We start from the raw sequence: 19098 nt of genomic DNA, 5'->3' as shown, positions 1-19098 counted from the left end.
AACATTTAAGCATTTTTTAAAAAAAGAATGAAATCTTGCCATTTGCAACAACGATGAAACTAGAGTGTATTATGCTAAGCAAAACAAGTCAGAGAAAGACAAATATGATTTCACTCACGTGGAATTTAAAAAACAAAACAGATGGGGGCGCCTGGGTGGCGCAGTCGGTTAAGCGTCCGACTTCAGCCAGGTCACGATCTCCCGGTCCGTGAGTTCGAGCCCCGCGTCAGGCTCTGGGCTGATGGCTCGGAGCCTGGAGCCTGTTTCCGATTCTGTGTCTCCCTCTCTCTCTGCCCCTCCCCCGTTCATGCTCTGTCTCTCTCTGTCCCAAAAATAAATAAAAAATGTTGAAAAAAAAAAAATTAAAAAACAAAACAGATGAACACAGGGGAAGGGAAAAAAGGTAAAAAGAGAGAGGCAAGTAAACCATAAGAGACTTAAATACAGAGAACAAACAGGTTTGCCGGGGTGGGCTAAATATGTGATGAGCATTAAGGAGAGCACTTGTTGGGATGAGCCCTAGGTGTTATAGAGAAGTGATGAATCACTGGGTTCTACTCCTGAAACCAATACTACACTGTATGTTAACTAGCTTTAAATAAATTTAAGGGGCGGCTAGGTGGCTCAGTCAGTTAAGCATCTGACTTCAGCTCAGGTCATGATCTTGTGATTTGTGAGTTCAAGCCCCGTATAGGGCTCTGTGCTGACAACTCAGAGCCTGGAACCTGCTTCAGATTCTGTGTCTCCCTCTCTCTGTCTCTGCCCCTCCCCGCCCACACTCCATCTGCCTCTCTCTCTCTCAAAAAATAAACATTAAAAAGTATTTTTAATAAATTTTTAAAATACTACAGTTAATACAAAAACTATAGGCTCATATTCCTGATGAATATAGATGCAAATATTCTTAGCAAAATATTAACAAATGAAATTCAACAGCATGTTGAAAGGATCATACACCACTATCAAGTGGGATTTCTCCTTGGGATGCAAGAATGGATGAGCCTAAATGTCCATCAACTGATGAATGGATAAAGAAATTATGGTTTGTATATACAATGGAATACTATTTGGCAATGAGAAAGAATGAAATATGGCCTTTTGTAGCAACGTGGATGGAACTGGAAAGTGTTATGCTAAGTGAAATAAGCCATACAGAGAAAGACAGATACCGTATGTTTTCACTCTTATGTGGATCCTGAGAAACTTAACAGAAGACCATGGGGAAGGGGAAAAAAAAGGGAGGGAGCCAAACCATAAGAGACTCTTAGAAACTGAGAATAAACTGAGGGTTGATGGGGGGTGGGAGGGAGGGGAAAGTGGGTGATGGGCATTGAAGAGGGCACGTGTTGGGATGAGCACTGGGTGTTGTATGGAAACCAATTTGACAATAAATTTCATATAAAAATTAATAAACATTTTAAAAAATTACAAAAAAAGAATGGATTAACTTGCAAATCAATAAATGTGTTATACCACATTAATTGAATGAAGGTTAAAAATATGATCACCTTATATGAAGAAAAAGTGTTTGATAAAGTTTAACATCCTTTCATATTGAGAACTTAAAAAAAACTGGGTATGAAAGAAATACATATAAAAATAATAAAGGCCATATTTGACAGACTCACAGCTAACATCCTATTTAACACTGAAAGGCTGAATGTTTTCCCTCTAAGATCAAGAACAACACAGAGTGCCCATCCATGCTCACCACCTATTCATATAGTACTGGAAGTTCTAGCCAGACCCATCAATACAATAAATAAAATAAAATAAAAAATACAATACAATACAATAAAAAATAAAATACATCCTAATCAGAAAGTAAAACTGTCTCTGTTTGTTAATGACATGACCTTACATATAGAAAATCCTAAAGATGCCACCATAAAACTGTTAGAACTAACAAGTTGAGTAAAGTTAACAGGATATAAAATCAACATACAAAAATCAGTTATGTTTCTATATACTAACACTGAACTCTCTGAAAAAGAAATAAAACAATCCCATTGAAAATAGCATAGGGGCGCCTGGGTGGCTCCATTGGTTAAGCATCCATCTCTTGATTTTGGCTCAGGTCATGATTTCATGGTTTGTGAGTTCAAGCCCCGCATTGGGCTTCACTTGATAGTGCAGAGCCTGCTTGGGTTTCTCTCTCTCTCTCTCTCTCTCTCTCTCTCTCTCTCTCTCTCCCTCTCTCTCTCTGCCCCTCTCCTGCTTGCTGTCTCTCAAAATAAATAAATAAACTTAAAAATTACCAAAAAATAGCGTAAAAAATAATAAAATACTCAGGAATAAATTTCACCAAGGAAGTAAAAGATCTGTACACTGAAAACTATTAAACACTGATGAAAGAAATTGAAGAAGACATAAATTAATGGAAAGGTATTCTGTATTTATGGATCAGAAGAATAATATTGTTAAGATGTTCATACTACCAAAGCCATGTACAGATTCAATGCAATATCTATCAAAATTCCACTGACATTTCTCACAGAAATAGAAAAAAAATAATCCTAAAATAATTTTGAAACCACAAAAGGCCCTGAATATCCAAATGCCATCTTGAGAAAGAACAAAGATGGAGATGTCACATTTCTTGGTTCCAAACTATACTACAAAGCTATAGTAAGCAAAACAATATGATACTGGCATAAAAAGACACCTAGACTGATGGAACAGAACTGAGAGCCCTGAGATAAAATCACATATATTCATCCAGCTGATATTTGATAATGGAGTCAAGAATACTCAATGAGGAAAGGATAATCAATAAATGGTGCTGGGAAAAGTGGATATTCAAATGTAAAAGAATGAAATTGGACCTGTATCTTACATCATTAACATAAACAAAAATTAACATTAACATTAAAAAAGTAAATAAAAAACATAATCATTTACAAAAATTAAGTTGAAATGGACTAAATACTTAAATATAAAACCTGAAGCCATAAAACTTCTAGAGGAAAACACTGGAAAACTGGTCTTGGCAATGATATTTTGGATATGACACCACAAGCACAGGCAACAATAGCAAAAGTAAACAAGTGGGACTACATCAGACTAAAAAGCTTCTGTGCAGCAAAAGGAATCAACAAAATGAAAAGGCAGCCTTTTTGGAATGGGGGAAAATATTTGCAAACTAAATAGCTGCAAACCATATATTTGATATTCCAAATGTGTAAGGAACTTATACAACTCACAAGGAAAAAAAAAAGCAATCAATCAGATTTAAAAATGGGCAGAGTACTTGAATAGACATTTTTCTAAAGAATACATACAAATGGTCAACAGTTATATGAAAAGATGCTTGACATCACTAATCATCAGGGAAATGCAAATCAAAAACACAAGGAGATATCACCTCACATCTATTAGAATGGCTATCCTTAAGAAGACGAGATAACAAGTGGTGTCCAGGATGCAGAGAAAAGGGAGCCCTTGCACACTGTTGGTGGGAATATAAATTGGTACAGCCATTATGGAAAACTGTATAGAGGTTCCTCAAAAACTTAAGAATAGAACTATCATATGATCTAGCAATACCACATCTAGGTATATGTCTAAAGGAAATGAAATTACTCTCTCATATCTCTATATCAAAGATATGTCTGTACCTCTATGTTCATTGCAACATTATTCACAATAGCCAAGGGAAGGCAACAAACCTGTTTGCCTACCAACACGTGGATAAAGAAAATGTTATATATACATGTACCTAACATGTACATGTTATCATATGTATATATATAACACATTTAGTGTATATAAAGATATAGATGTGCGCACACACACACACACACACACACACAATGGAATGTTACTCAGCTATAAAAAGGAAGGAAATCCTGTCATTTGAGACAACATGAATGAACTTTGAGGGTATTATTCTAAGTGAAATAAATCAGATAAAGACAAATATTGTATCTTCTCACTTATGTGTGGGGCCTTAAAAAACTGAACTCACTGAAACAAAGAGTAGATTAGTGTCTGCCAGGGTCTAGGATATTGAGAAAATGGGGAAATGTTGGCTAAAGGGTACAAACTTCCAGTTAGAAGATGAATAAGCTCTAGGGATCTTCTGTCCAGCTTGGTGACTAGAGTCAACCATATACTTGTATACTTGAAAGTTGCTAAGAGAGTAGATCTTAAATGTTCTTTCACACATGAATACACATAAAGAGCTAATTGTGAGATAATTATCTGTTAATGTGTGTTAGGTGATGTGGTAATGTGAGGTAATGATGTGTTAAGGGTAATGACTATCCTTATGTAGTAATAATTTCACAATATTTACATATACCAAATCTTCACATTGTACATCATAAACTTATACAATGTTATATGTCAAACATATCTCAATAAAGGTGAGGGGGAAAATTAATGAATCAATTGTTTCCTGGAAGTCCACAAATGAAGGCAAATGGCATAGAGTTAAATGGTATTCTATATGACTTTAGCATTTGCTTCATTTTCTTACCTACAAGTGCCAATAAATTTAAGTTTACATTGTCGTTGTTGATCTACAGAAACCTGAGGGGGACTGGCTAAGAATTACCACATCATAATAACAGGTAAAATTTTCTGAGCTTTTAGTATGTGCCAGGGGTTGGTCTAAGGAATTGACACTATTACCTTATCCCCCACTCCTAATAATGTTATGAAGTGGGTAATCTTATTTTACAGTTAAGAAATGATGGCAAAGACACCTTGGAAGACAGTTTGATGGTTTCTTACAAAACTAAATATACTCTTACCATATAGTCCAGCAATGGAATTCCTTTGTATTTACCCATAATAGTTGTAAACTTATGTCTGCATAAAAACCTGCACACTGATGTTTATATTTATAGCAGCTTTATTCTTAATTGCCATAACTCAGAAGAAAGCAAGATGATCTTCAGTAGGTGAATGGATAAACTATGGTACCTCCTGGGGATAGTTACTCAGTGCTAAAAAGAAATGAGCTACCAAGCCACCAAAAGACATGAAGGAGAGGTGTCTGGGTGACTCAGTTGGTTAAGCATCCAACTCTTGATTTTGGCTCAGGTCATGAACTTGCAGTTTGTGAGATGGAGCCCCATGTTGGGCTCCGAGCTACCAGCATGGAGCCTGCTTGGGATTCTCCCTATGCCCCTCCCCCACTCACTTGGGCATGTGCTCTATCAAAATAAATAAACGTGAAAAAAAAAAGACATGAAGGAAATTTAAGTTCATATTACTAAGTAAAAGAAATCAATCTTGGAAAAGGTTACAGATGGTCTGATTCTGAGTATATGATATTCTGGAAAAGGGAAATCTGGAAAAGGGGAACCTGAGCCACCCAGGTTCCCCAGGGATATTGATAATGGAGGAAACTACATATGTGTCAGGCAGGGGGTAAATGGGAAATCTTTGTACCTTCCTCTCAATTTTGTTGTAAACCTAAAGCTGCTCCATAATAAAGTCTTAAAAAATTTTTTTAAAGAAAAAACTATGGCAAGGAGAGTCTCAGTTTAACACATCCATGAAGCTCTAGGCAGTTTGGCTGGGGCTGGTTAGTCTAGGATAGTTTCACCGGTGGTTGGCAAGTTGGCTACCAGTGTATCTTGGTTCTTTACTAGATGACTATTCTAGCATGCTACAACAGGTTCATTCACACCATTCACACACAAAAATGGGCAAATTCCATTCGTCAAGTCACTGCTTATATCACATTTATTGATGTCCCAATAGCAAAAGCATGTGGTTAAGCCCAGATTCAGGAGATGGAGAAATAAACACTGCTTCATTTTGCTGTGTTTAATGGAGGATGGAAGGAGCAGCAAAGTCACATTATGAAGTGAATATAGAATGGCATAAATTATTGTGACTGTTTTTATAGTTAACCACACCAACTATGTCTGTAAATATCTTAAATAAAAATGATCTAAGTATTTCAACGTTTTTTTTTTTTTTTTTTTATTTATTTATTTATTTTTGGGACAGAGAGAGACATAGCATGAACAGGGGAGGGGCAGAGAGAGAGGGAGACACAGAATCGGAAACAGGCTCCAGGCTCTGAGCCATCAGCCCAGAGCCCGACGCGGGGCTCGAACCCACGGACCGCGAGATCGTGACCTGGCTGAAGTCGGACGCTTAACCGACTGCGCCACCCAGGCGCCCCAAAAATGATCTAAGTATTTCAATTAAAAGATAAAGACTACTAGGGTGCCTGGGTGGCTCAGCTGGTTGAGCATCAGACTCTTAATTTTGGTTCAGGTCATGATCCCAGCCAGGGTCATGGAATTGAGCCCCACATCAGGCTCTGAGTGTAGAGCCTGCTGGAGATCCTTTCTCTCTCTCTTCTGTCTCTCTCTCTCTTTCTCACCCCTTCCTTCTCCCCTGCTTTGGCAAGTTGGCTCTCTAAAAAAAATTGAGACTATCAGACTAGATTTTATGTAAAAAGATCTACAAGACATGCATTACATATGACAGAGAACGGTTGAAAGTAAAAAGATGGTGGAGGGAACAACATGCAAATGCTAACCAAAAAAATGCTGGGGTAGCTATTTTAATAGCTGATAGACTTTGAGAAAATAGATATTTCTAAAAATAAATAGGAACATAATGATAAAAGGAGCAATTCAACAGAAAAACTAATTCTAAATTTTATTCTCTCTCTTTTTTTTTAATTAGAGAGAGAGAGAGAGAGAGAGTGTGTGTGTGTGTGTGTGTGTGCGTGTGCGCAGGGGAGAGGGGCAGAGGGAGGGAGAGAGAGAGAGAGAGAGAGAGAGAATTCCAAACAGGCTCCAAGCTCAGCATGGAGCCCAATGTGGGGCACAATCCCATGACCCTGGGATCATAACCTGAGCCAGAATGAAGAGTCTGATGCTCAACTGACTGAGCAACCCAGGTGCCTTGGAATATATATTCTTTTCAAGTGAATGTGGACTGTGTGGCAAAATAAACCATACACTGGGCCATATAGCAAATCTAATATACTTCATAGGATTGAAATCATGTATAGTCTCGTGTCTGACCACAATGGAATTAAACTAAAAACCAAAAACCATTACAAAACAAAACATTGAAAACTTCCCAAGTTATCCAAACTTAAGCAACATAACTCTACAAAAGCAGTGGATCAAATAATGACAATGGAATTTAAAAGATATTTTGAACTTCTTGATAGTGAAAATCAAAAAGGGATTTTTGCTTTTACTGGGATGCAGTAAAAGCAGTAATTTGAGGGCATGTTTGTAGCTCTAAATGCATATATTAGAAAGGAGCAAATACTGAATATGAATAATGTAAGCCTCCATCATAAGAAACTAAAAGAAAGAATATCAAATTAAACCAAAAGAAAGTAAAAGGAAAGAAGAAATAAAGATATGTATGGACATCACTAAAATAGAAAGCAAACTTGTAATAGAGAAAATAAACTGAGCCTAAAGCTAGTTCTTTGAAAGATCAACAGAATTGATAAGCCATAGCAAGACTGACCAAAAAAGAAAACAATCCCACAAATATCAGGTATGGAAAAAGATTTTATAGATATTAAAGGGTAAACAAGAAGGCATTATGGACAACTTTACACCAATAAATTTGATCTTCAAAGAAATAAAACATTTCTTAAAAAATACAACTTGCAAAAATGACATGAGAAAAAATATAAAATTTGAGTAATTGTTAAAAAAAATAAATCTTCATTTATAAATCTCCCACAAGGAAAATTCCAGTTCCGGATGTTTTCACTGGTGAATTCTTCCAAATATTTGATGGAACAGAAAATATCAGTCATGTACAAATTCTTACAAAGAAAAGAAAAAGGGGAATGACTTCCCGATTTCCTCTATGAAGCCAAAAACATCTTTATATTAACCCTGGAAATTTCAGGACAAGAAAAACATAAAAGCAAAGCCCTAAACAAAATATAGCTAGGCAAATTCAGTGAATGATAAAGAAGATAATAAATCATGACTAAATGAGTATTCTAGGAATGCTAGATGGTTTCACATACAAAAAATAATCAGTGTAACTTACCACATTAACAGAATAAAGGAGAAAAATCTTATGATCATCTAATGTGCAGGCTATCCATTAAAAAAATTCAACATCCATTAAAACAATTCTCAACAAAAGTGGCAGGAAAGAAAATTGCCTCAATCTGATAAAGAACATCTTTAAATAATCTCAGATAACAAACCTAATGGATTCCTCAAGGGAATAAAACAAGGATATCTACATTTGATACTTGCATTTATTATCATACTGGAGACCCAAGCCAGTGCAATAAACAGGAAAAAAGGAAAAAGTATAAAGATTGGAAAAAGAAGAAATATAACAGTTATCTGTCAATAACATAATTTATATGTAGAAAATCCAGAAAAGAATTCTAAAACTTTTTTTTTAATGTTTATTTTGAGTGAGAGAGAGAAAATGTGAGCAGGGGAGGGGTAGAGAAAGAGGGTGAGAGAGAATCCCAAGCAGGCTATGCCATGGGACTCAATCCCACAGAACTTCGAGATCATGACCTGAGCTGAAATCAAGAGTCGGAAGTTTAACCAAATGAACCACCCAGGCACCCCTAGAATTCTAAAACTCTTAATAAATAAGCAAATTTAGCATGATCACTGGATTTAAGTACATATAAAAACATAATTTGTGTCTCTATATACCAGCTTAAATTAAACAGTAAAATAAAAAAACAAAAGTATTTCTCATAGCAAGAAAACACGAAAATAACAAAAAGGCACAAAAATTCTCAACAAAGTACTAACAAATTGAATCTAGTAAAAATAAAAAAATAATTTATACACCAGGACCAAGTGAGATTTATGCCAGGAATGCAAGGTTGGTGGTGTAACATGCAAAAAATCAATGTAATGAATCAATAGAATAAAGGACAGAAAGCACATGATGTCTGACAAAGAAAAAAAATTTAACAATATCTACTATCCTTTCATGATAAAAACACTCAACAAAGTCAGAATAGAGGAAAACTTCCTCATTCTAGTAAAGGGAATTTATGAAAAATCGACAGCTAACATCATAATTAACTAAGACAATGATTTCCCCCAAGGTATGTGGAAAATCCATACAATAGAAGAGTATTCAGCAATAAAGAGTAACAAAGTAATGTTACATGCTACAACAAAGATAAATCTTGATAAAATTATGTTAAGTGAAAGAAGCCAGTCACAAAAAAACAAATATTGTAGGATTCCATTTATATGCACTATCCTGAATAGGCAATTCTATAGATACAGATAGAAGATAAATCGTTGCCTGTGACTGGGGGACAGGAGACAGGAATTGGGATTACTGCTAAGGGGTGTGGGATTCTTTTTTCAGGCGACGAAAATGTAAAATCATTGACTGTGGGGTAATTGGGTGCATAACTGTAAATATACTAAAAGCCACTGAAGTGAACAATTTGCAGGGCTCAAATTCACGAACCATGAGTTCATGACTTGAGCCAAAATCAAGAGTCAGATGCTCAACCAACTGAGCCACCCATGTGCCCCTGAAGTGAACACTTCAAATGGGAGGATTTTATGGTATGTTAATTATATCTCAATAAGCTGTTTTTTATAAAGGCATAAATGCTTTCCAATGAAAATTATAAAACGTTGCTGAGATAAATTAATGAGGACTCAAAGAAATGGAGAGATATGCCAATATTTGTGAATTGCAAGACTTAGTATTAAGATATCAATTCATCCTACATTTACAGGGTCAAAGAAAGCCAGTTAAGTCCCTCCAGGTTTCTTTGTGTAAATCAACCAGCTGATTCTTGAAATATATATGGAATTGCATAGGACCTAGAATGCCCAATATAATGAAAAAGAATAAAGTTTAAAATGTATACCATGATATTTCAATACTTACTCTAAAGACAGCTTGGTATTAGTGCAAGATAGCTAAATATACCAATGAGAAAATATAGTACAGAAATAGGCTCACAGATATAAAGTCACTTGACTTATTACAAAGGCACCATTGCAATTCAATAAATAGTGATGGAGCAACTGGTTATACGTATGGGGGAAAAATCTCTTGATCCTCAGCTCAAAAGAAAGAAACAAAACAATTAATTTGAGATGAATCATAACTATAAATGTGAAAGGTGAAACAATAAGATCTCTAGAAGAAAAATAGAATATCTTCAGGTCCTATGGTAGGCAGAGGCTTTTAAACAGAATGAGACATCAGCTATAAATAAAATATTAATAAATTGAACTTCATTTAAATTAAAAGTAGCTGTTCTTCAAAAGACTTCATTATTAGAGTGAAAAGGCAAGCCATAGCCTGGAAAAGATATAACGCAAATGTCCTACAAAGACCTCATATCCTAGTATATACAAATACCTATGAATAAATAGAAAAAAACACAAACTCATTTTAATAAAATGGTCAAAAGTTAAACAGACAACTCAACATAGAAGTTATCCAAGTGACTGGTATATGAAAGGATGCTAAAGTGAGTATTCATCAGGGAAATGCAAATTAAAATCACACTGAGATACCACTATCCACCTTCTAGTATTGTAAAAATTAAAGACTGATAATACCAGGTGCCTAAAAGGATATGAAGCAACTGGAACCCTTTGCATTGTTGATAGAAATGTAAATTGACACAACTTTGGAAAATGATTTGGCAGTATCTCCACAGGTACATACAAATCTACTTTACAATCCAGCTATTCCACTCTTGGATTTCTAATAGAAATGAATGCTATGTCTCCCAAAATATGTAAGATTGACCATAGATTTATTAATAAGAAAAACTGGAGGGACACCTGGGTGGCTCAGTCAGTTAAGTGCCCGACTTCAGCTCAGGTCATGATCTCACAGTTTGTGGGTTTGAACCCTGCATCAGGCCCTGCACTAACAGTGTGGAGCCTGCGTGGCATTCTCTCTCTTTCCCTCTCTCTCTGCCCCTCCCCAATTCATGCTTTCTCTCTCTCTCAAAAATAAATAAATAAACTTAAAAAAAAAAAGAAAGAAAAGAAAAAACTGAAACCCACACAAATGTGTATCAATACAGAATGAATATATTGTATCAAGATTTAGACTATGGCAGCCTGCAGGCAAAATATGGCCCGTCACCTATTTTGGTATGGCCAATGACCTAAGAAAGGTTTTACATTTTTAAATGGTTGAAAAAATAAGAGTAGTATTTTGCAATATGTAAAAAATTATATGAAATCCAAATTTCAGCGTCCATGAATAAAGTTTTCTTGGAATACAGCCACACTAATTTGTTTACATATTATCTATGGTTGCTTTCATGCTAGAATAGCAGAGTTGAGTAGGTGTGACAGACAACATCTGGCACATAAAACCAAAAATATTTATTTGCTGGCTAAAGGACTCATCTCGGAGTCTTAATGTTGACAAAAACATGCCAGGCACATGTCATTACATTGATTGTATTCAAATGAAGTTCAAGAATACACAAAAGTAATCTGTGGTGTTAGAAGTCCAAATAATGGTCCCTTCTAAGTAGAGTCACAGTTGACCAGGATGGGGCACAAGGGAACATTCTGGCATTTTGGAAATCAATGTTCTTTATCTTGATCTGTGTGTGGTGATTGCCTGTGTATGCAAAAATCATGGAGGTGTATATATAATATTTGTAGACTTTATGTAAATTATTCCTCTAAAAAAAAGACTAAGGCTGAAATTACACTTTTTCTCATCTCTCTTCATTTCAATATAAAACTCATTTTTCAAATTATTTGCCAGATGAAATTCTTGTTTCTCCAATTTAGGTAGCCACTGGTAACTGTTTAAATTTAAGTTTATTAAAATTAAACAAAATTAAACATTCATTCCTTGGTCAAACTAACCACACTTAAGGGGCTTGAATAGTCATATGTGGCTAGTGGCTACTATACTGGACAGTGCAGATACAAAACATAGAATTGAGTTTTACAGAAAGTTCTATTGGGCAGCTGTACTCCAAAAACTTACATAAAAGTTCATTTTAAAGGTGAGAAAACTGAAGTTTTGAGATACCCAGTGCTGCATTCACTTCTTTTCCCATATTCACTGCTACAGGTGAACTCACAATGTATCATTCATTTAACATTTCTATAATTATATAGGAATCTATTCTAAATTCATAACCATGCAAAGAAAAAGCATTTTGTAAGTCATAAAATACTTAGATTGTCTAATTAATCCCAGGCATCACCCTTATAGTCACACTGTTCCCGAGACACTCTCACAATCCCAAATGGATCACACGCGTATCCACTAACATGCCTCTTACAGTCTCAAACACAATCTGATACACAGCACATTCCCCACAGACCTCTCTTCCCCTGCAGAAGACACTTGGATAACAAACACATGTCCGTGAAGTGTGTCAAACCTCTGATGCCTCTTGAGCAGAAACCCGGGTGGTCACAGCTACTGCGTCTGAGCCACAGCTCTTGTCTGAGAAATCTGGACCCTACCTCCTGGCCTTCTGCAGCTTTTTCAGCCCTGGACTACATTTGTCTGAAGGCTTCACTACAAGACCCAAACTCTGGTAATCTTCTTGGGATTTTCTGGAGGAGTCACTTGAGTCAAATGAGATAGGTCGGCACACACGTAGTAGTAGCCTGAGATCCCCCATTCGAGCAAGGGAGACTCAAGGCTCGGGCCGATTCCGGGCCGCAGAATGTGGCCACTGCCTCTGCGTTCTGTTGGATCGAGCGGCGGGAGGTGGGGGTGGGGGGAGGGTGGTCACATTTTTGACTACATTTCCCGGAGGCCACCGCGTCCCTGCGCCATTTCGTACACTTATTCCGTTACGTCTTGATGCAGGGATCCAGTCTGCAGCGGTCAGGTGAGTGGACCGTCTCACTGGGACCCGCACGCTGCATTTAATTTGGAGCATCCAGAAAGAAGTTCTCACATGGTGCTGGGAATACCGGTATGCCAGCTGGGGCTCGGTGCTGTGAGGAATCGGGACGATCCCGGCTCTGGACTACGTTTCCTTTAGGTCATAGAGCTCCAGGTTGATTCCTTACGGAAGTCGGCCTTGCCTTGGGAGTAGCTGTGACCTTCTTCTCCGGCAATATCTGCACCGTCACTTCGGTTCAGACCGGCAGAGGCGTGGTGCTATTAGCTTTTTCCCTCAGCCCCTGTGATGTGGGCGTGCACTTAGCGCCCCTCCGGCTGGCAAACTCCGCGCCTTATCTTTGGTTCCGGTAGGACGGGATAGGGAATATGTTACCCTTAACGTTCCACCGTGCTGGATGTGTGTGTCCCTTTCTGTGGCGGCGCGATGGGCTCGCCTGCCGTCTTCTAATGCTTTTGGCGGCCAGGGATACTTCGCACCTGTGTACTTTACCCCCGTATGACACGGACAGAGTCCGTTGAGAATCGCGCGGTTCCAGGTGCTGCAGTTTCCTCACTTTACTGTGCTGAGAACGTGCCTATTTTGAAGCTGTATAATGAGGATTTACACCTGAAGCGCCCTAGGAAGGGAGAAGACCACCATAATAGGATGCCCCATTCTACTTTGAGAGCCCTGTGGGGAAAATCAATCCCTTTCTCTGGCCTGAAGTTGTGGGAGATGATCCTAAATATTTTGTTGGCTGTGAGAAAGGCTTGGTAGCCTATGATTGTTTAGTCCCTTCTACTTTTTCTAACAGAGCCACACAGGAAAGGAAAAGAATGTTGCACATCTAAAAGACTTGCCTAAAATGAGTTACCATTTTCTTCCTCCCCTCAAGTTTCTTACTTTTCAAGATGTTGCAGTACGTTCTGCAACATCTTAAGGAAGAACCAGCCATTCAGTGACTTGTCCTTAGGCATTAGCTATCCCCATAAATGATGGCGCTCCAGGGATGAGCTCACTAGGCTAACTCCACTCCCAACCACACTACACCTGTTCTCTCCACCCAATGGCAAATCAGCCATTTCTAAGATTTTTGATGAGAGAGAACTACGCCCTCCGGAGGAAATTTGAAGATTTTTATTTTAACTTTATTATGGAAAATTTCAAGCAGGATAGAAAGTAATATAAACCCAATGTGCTCAATACCCACCTATAATTTAAAACGTTTGCAAATAGCCTTACATCCTTCCTCCTTTTTTTCTGTAGCATTTCAAAAATTGTATAATTTTATCCATATGTATACATATATAACCAAAAAACATATTTTTAGATAACCACAGTGATGTTACCCCAACTTGAAAAACTAACAGTAATTCCATAATATCATATATGCAATACATACATATTTGTTTCCCCAGTTTTTTCAAAGATAGATTTTTACAATTGGTTTGTTCAAATCATGATCCAGATAAGGTCTACACAGTGCATAAGGTTGCCAAACATCTTAAATTTCTTTAATCTGTAAATTTCCCTTCTATTTTTTGCTTTTGTTTTATTTTAATTGGTATTACTGATTTGTTTTTTTAAAAAAACTAGGTTTATAGAATATTCTACATTCTGCTTTTGGCTAATTGCTTCCTTAGGGTGTCATATAATTTGTTCTCCTATGCCCCGTATTTCTGTAAATGAGTAGTTAGTTCTAGAAACTTGATCAAATCCAGATCATATTTTGCCTAAATCCCATTTTCAGACAAAAATAATTCATAGTTGGTGCCTTGTACTTCCTATTACATCACATCCTGAGGCTTTTAAAGTCTGGTGTCCCACTTCTGGTGATGCCATATTGATCAGTGTTCAAGGGCTGTCCACTTAACCTTTTTATAAGGCTCTCTTTTTTTCACCTATTAATAGAGGAAGGTATTGTCCACCCACCCACCCTCCTCCCCACCGGGGGATAAAACTTGGTTCTTAGCAGGGCAAACTCTTAAGATATTGCAATGGTTTGTGGCCCTTGGAGCCACGCAGTACATAAACACATATACAGTATAACCATGGCATTAAAATTTTATAGTCGAATAGTGGTTAGGGAAAAAAAAGGTGTCTAAAAAGACTCTTTCAGCCTTTTTAGGGGAAACAAGGGGAAAAAAGGTCAAGAAACACCTAAAGTTTATAACATACATTTATGATTGATGGTGAGATCTGTTATTTCATTAAAGATTACATACAGTGATTTTTAAAAATTTAATTGTTTTATTATTTATTTTAGAGAGAGTATGAGCAGGGGAAGGGCAGAGGGAAGGAGAGAGAGAGAGAGAGAGAGAGAGAGAGAGAGAGATTCCGAAGCAGGCTCCAGGCTCTGAGCTGTCAGCACAGAGCCCCACACGGGGCTCAAACTCATGAACGGCAAGATCAAGACCTGGGCCAAAGTCGGATGCTTAACTGACTGAGCCACCCAGGTGCCCCTACATATAGTGATTTTTAAAAATTGTCTCACTTCCTTCTGCATTTCTTAGTTGGAGTTCTATAAATAAGAAATTTGCTTCAAAACTATTTGGTTATCCTCAAATTCAGTTCATATAGAAAGACAATAATCTATTTGATTCTTTCCCTTTATATATTAGTTTTCAGAGGAATTAGTTGGCATCCTACAACCTCCTAAAGAGTCCCAAAAGTAAGTGAGTCAGTTTATTTTGAGTATTCATGGGTTTTGGAAATACATTTGATAGGTTTCCAACCACTGTAATCTTTGTTTTTTTTTTTTTTTTTTGAGAGAGAGAGAGAGAGAGAGAGAGAGAGAGAGAGAGGACACATGTGCACGTGAGCTGGTGGGGCAGAGAGAGAACATCAGGGCTCAGGGCTCAATGCAGGGCTTGATCTCATGACTGTGAGATGAGGACCTGAGCTGAAATCAAGAGTCAGTCACTTAACCAACTGAGTCACCCAGGTACCCCTCATTATTCCTTTTTATCTCAAACTGCCCTCTATGTATTTATTACTTTTTAAAATTTATGTATTTATTTTGAGAGAGAGAGAGAGAGAGAGAGAGAGAGAGAGAGAGAGAGAATCCCAAGCCAGTTCTGTGCTGTCACCATGCAGTCAGACACAGGGTTCAAACTCACCAACTGTGAGATTATGACCTGAGCCGAAATCAAGAGTCAGACACTTAACCGACTGAGCCCCCCGGGTACCCTGAACTGCTCTCTCTTTAGCCAGTGGGAGTCCCTTCTGGTCAGTTCCTATGTCTTTTGACATGATCATATAAGAATTGATAGCTTATTTACTTTCTGGCACAAGCTGTCCCAAGTTCACCTTGTACATTTTCTGTGCCAGATCCAAAATGAGCCATCTCTCTAAGGAGTTCTGGTTCCTCTTATGGATCATGGCATATAGAGACTACAGTTTGGATATTAGGAATATTCATTGTCATAGGGCTGTCATTTCTTCTAAGGCTTTTCAGAGGACAAAGCTAATAACTTGTTTTTAATGTATAAACCATAATCATGAATTCATAATCATATTTCCATTTAGACCAATGATAACAAGGTTTTTTTCTATTTGATTTTATAACTTTGTCTCTCCTTTTATACTGACATTCTTGGTTGCTAACAACGTTAATATAATTAGTCTGTTTTACCTGAAAATGTACTTATAATGGTGTCAAAACAACAATAGCAACATTACAACTATCAAAATAGGGAATGTTTGTAAATTTATTTTGGTTATCATATTTCCTATATTTAAGGTTCATGTGTTACATTTGGTTATGTCTCTTTAGTATCTTAATCAAGTATAAATGTTCTCATAACATTTATTCAAAAAATTTTTGTTTTGATATAATATTACACCCCCAAAATAGTAGAATGAATTCTCATATGTCCTTATAGTTTTATTAAATTGTTAACATTAGCTTTTCATTTGCTCTTTCCTTCTACATATGTTCTTTTTTTCTGAACCAGTCGGTAGTAATTTTCAGATATCATGTTCCTTTATCCATAAAAATACATCAGTGTATTTTTCTAAGTACAGGGACTACCACTATCATTCATTTATTAAAATCAGGAAATGTAGCATAGATATAATAATTATTTAATTCAGAATTCATAGAAAAATTTCACTAGTTGTCCCAGGACTGCCCTTTATAGCCTTTTTTCCCTTGATCTGGGATCCATTCCAGAATCACATCTAGGATTAAACATTTCATTTAGTTATCACATCTCTTTAGTCTTATTTAATCTGAAATAATTCCTTGTGTATGCCCATTGGCTGCCTTGTGGATGTTGTTTGTCTTTGATCATGCTTTTTTATTTGACTTGGGATTTGAGGATTAAATAAAAGTAATGTTTTATTCTACAATAGTTATTCACCATGTCTCATAAAAGACAAATTTGGACTTAGCTAACAAATGACTTTATTTATTTATTTAAAAAAATTTTTTTGACATTTATTCATTTTTTGAGAGAGAGAGACCGTGTAAGCGGAGGAGGGTCAGAGAGAAAGACACAGAATCAGAAGCAGGCTCCAGACTCTGAGCTTGTTAGCACAGAGCCGGACGTGGGGCTTGAACCCACGAGCTGTGAGATCATGACCTGAGCTGAAGTCACCCCTGGGAATGACTTTATTTAAAGGATCACTGCAGTGAGGGAAGGAAGACTTGTAATTGGGAGAACACTCCAACCGTAAGATCTGCAGGCATCTAAAAGGTCAGGCAGAAAAGAATTTTTTTTTAATAAGGAAGATAAAGCCAGAAAGAACTGGGACAAGTGGGGAGTCAGAAGTGTAGATTTTGTTCTCTGAAGCTTGTATCATTGTTAAGAGGGTTGTTTGCATCCTTTGCTGGCTTAGAATACAGGGTAGGCCAAAGTTCAAAGGCCTGAGAGAAGGAAAGAAACCTGACTAAAGTTTGGTCAAGTAAAGTTATCGGGCATTTTTGTCCAGATTAGTGAGTGGGGTCAAACAGCTCAGCTAGTCATTTATGAGACAAAGAATGGCCATTTGGAGGTTCTGCCTGGCCTTCTCATAGGTTAAAAAAGGGGGGGAGGATCATCCTCCAGTCTTATCTAAGTCATAGAGGGAAGGGAGGTTCATTTCATTCAGCTGTTTCCTAGTCTATAAAGGATGAGAGGGTATCTCTCATTGTGGCTATGGCTATTTTTCAGGATCATAGTTCTTGGATAAAGTTTAACATTGTGAAACCCACCAATTATGTCAAGGGCTGAGAAGTTAAAATGTTGACAAAATGTGAATGAAGATCAAGCGACCAGTTAAAAGTTTCTTCTATCTAGTAGAAGTTAAGTTCACTAAAAATAATTTTTAAGAAATTAATTTTTCAATTGTTTTACCTTTTGTTGGAAAAGAATGGTTTTGAATGATATATTAAAATTTTAATTACATTGTTTATATTATATACTTTTTTTTTATTTTTTAAATGTTTTTTTATTTTTGGAGAGAGAGTGAGAGACAGAGCACAAGCAGGTAAGGAGCAGAGAGAGCAGAAGACACAGAATCTGAAGCAAGCTCCAGGCTTGGAGCTGTCAGCACAGAACCCAATGTGGAGCTCAAACTGAGCTCAAACTCTCACAAACTGAGATTGTGACCTGAACTGAAGTTGGACGCTTAACCAACTGAGCCACCCAGGCTCCTCTATATTATATAAACTTATATATATTTATATAAACTTATATATAACATATATACTTACATAAATACATATATTACAGTGTATCTGACCTATTAAAATTTCATGCTGGAGGGGGACAACTAGGAAAAAATGTCTAAAATGGCTCCTCAGAGGGGCAATGATAGAAAACAATGTTGGGAAATACTGTTTTAGCCATTTGCACAAATCTATTTTTATGTCTTTCAGGAAGTATTTCAAGTTTTTCTTCCTACAGGTTTTATGCATTTCTTGTCAACCTTAGGCCTAAATACTTCATCCTTTTTGTGGCTTCCTAAGTTCTGTGAGCCATCCTAGCAAAGTATCAAACCTAGGAGGGGACTGTGGGAGCCCCAATTTATAGCTGAGTGATCAGAAGTACTGGTGGCCAGGGATTTCAGACTGACTTCTGGAATCAGGAGCAGTCTTGTAGGATTGAGCCCTTAAGCTGTGGGAGCAAAGCATCTCACTTTGTGTGTATATTCGGGGGGGGGGGGGGGAGGGGAGGTATCTGGGGAAGCTGATCTCAGGGCTCCCTAGGTATGCCCCTATCCTAAAGATGTGAGATGCCCTGGAAAACTAGCACCCTGTGAGGTCCTATTCAGCATCAGGGGGATTCAGGAGAAGTTTGGCCTGAATTCTTTCT

The 19098-nt window shown here is 37.2% G+C and overlaps 1 protein-coding gene across 4 annotated transcripts in view; it reads left to right on the top strand.

The window, feature by feature from the left end:
• The window catches only part of LOC131500314 (zinc finger protein 571), a 130518-nt gene that overhangs the window by 15586 nt on the left and 95834 nt on the right, over positions 1–19098 (top strand). The window contains exon 1 of one of the 4 annotated variants that reach the window (XM_058709385.1): positions 10476–12502. The exons of 1 other annotated variant lie outside the window; for it this stretch is intronic. The gene's annotated coding sequence lies outside the window, so the exon portion shown is untranslated. Of the gene's footprint in view, positions 1–10475; positions 12503–12718; positions 12890–19098 lie in introns of those variants that run through there. 2 more of the 4 variants (XM_058709382.1, XM_058709384.1) reach the window with 2 other exon arrangements.

Source organism: Neofelis nebulosa, chromosome 17, assembly GCF_028018385.1.
Source record: "Neofelis nebulosa isolate mNeoNeb1 chromosome 17, mNeoNeb1.pri, whole genome shotgun sequence".
Taxonomy (NCBI): Eukaryota; Metazoa; Chordata; class Mammalia; order Carnivora; family Felidae; genus Neofelis; species Neofelis nebulosa.
This window is presented reverse-complemented; position numbering and strand designations above follow the sequence as displayed.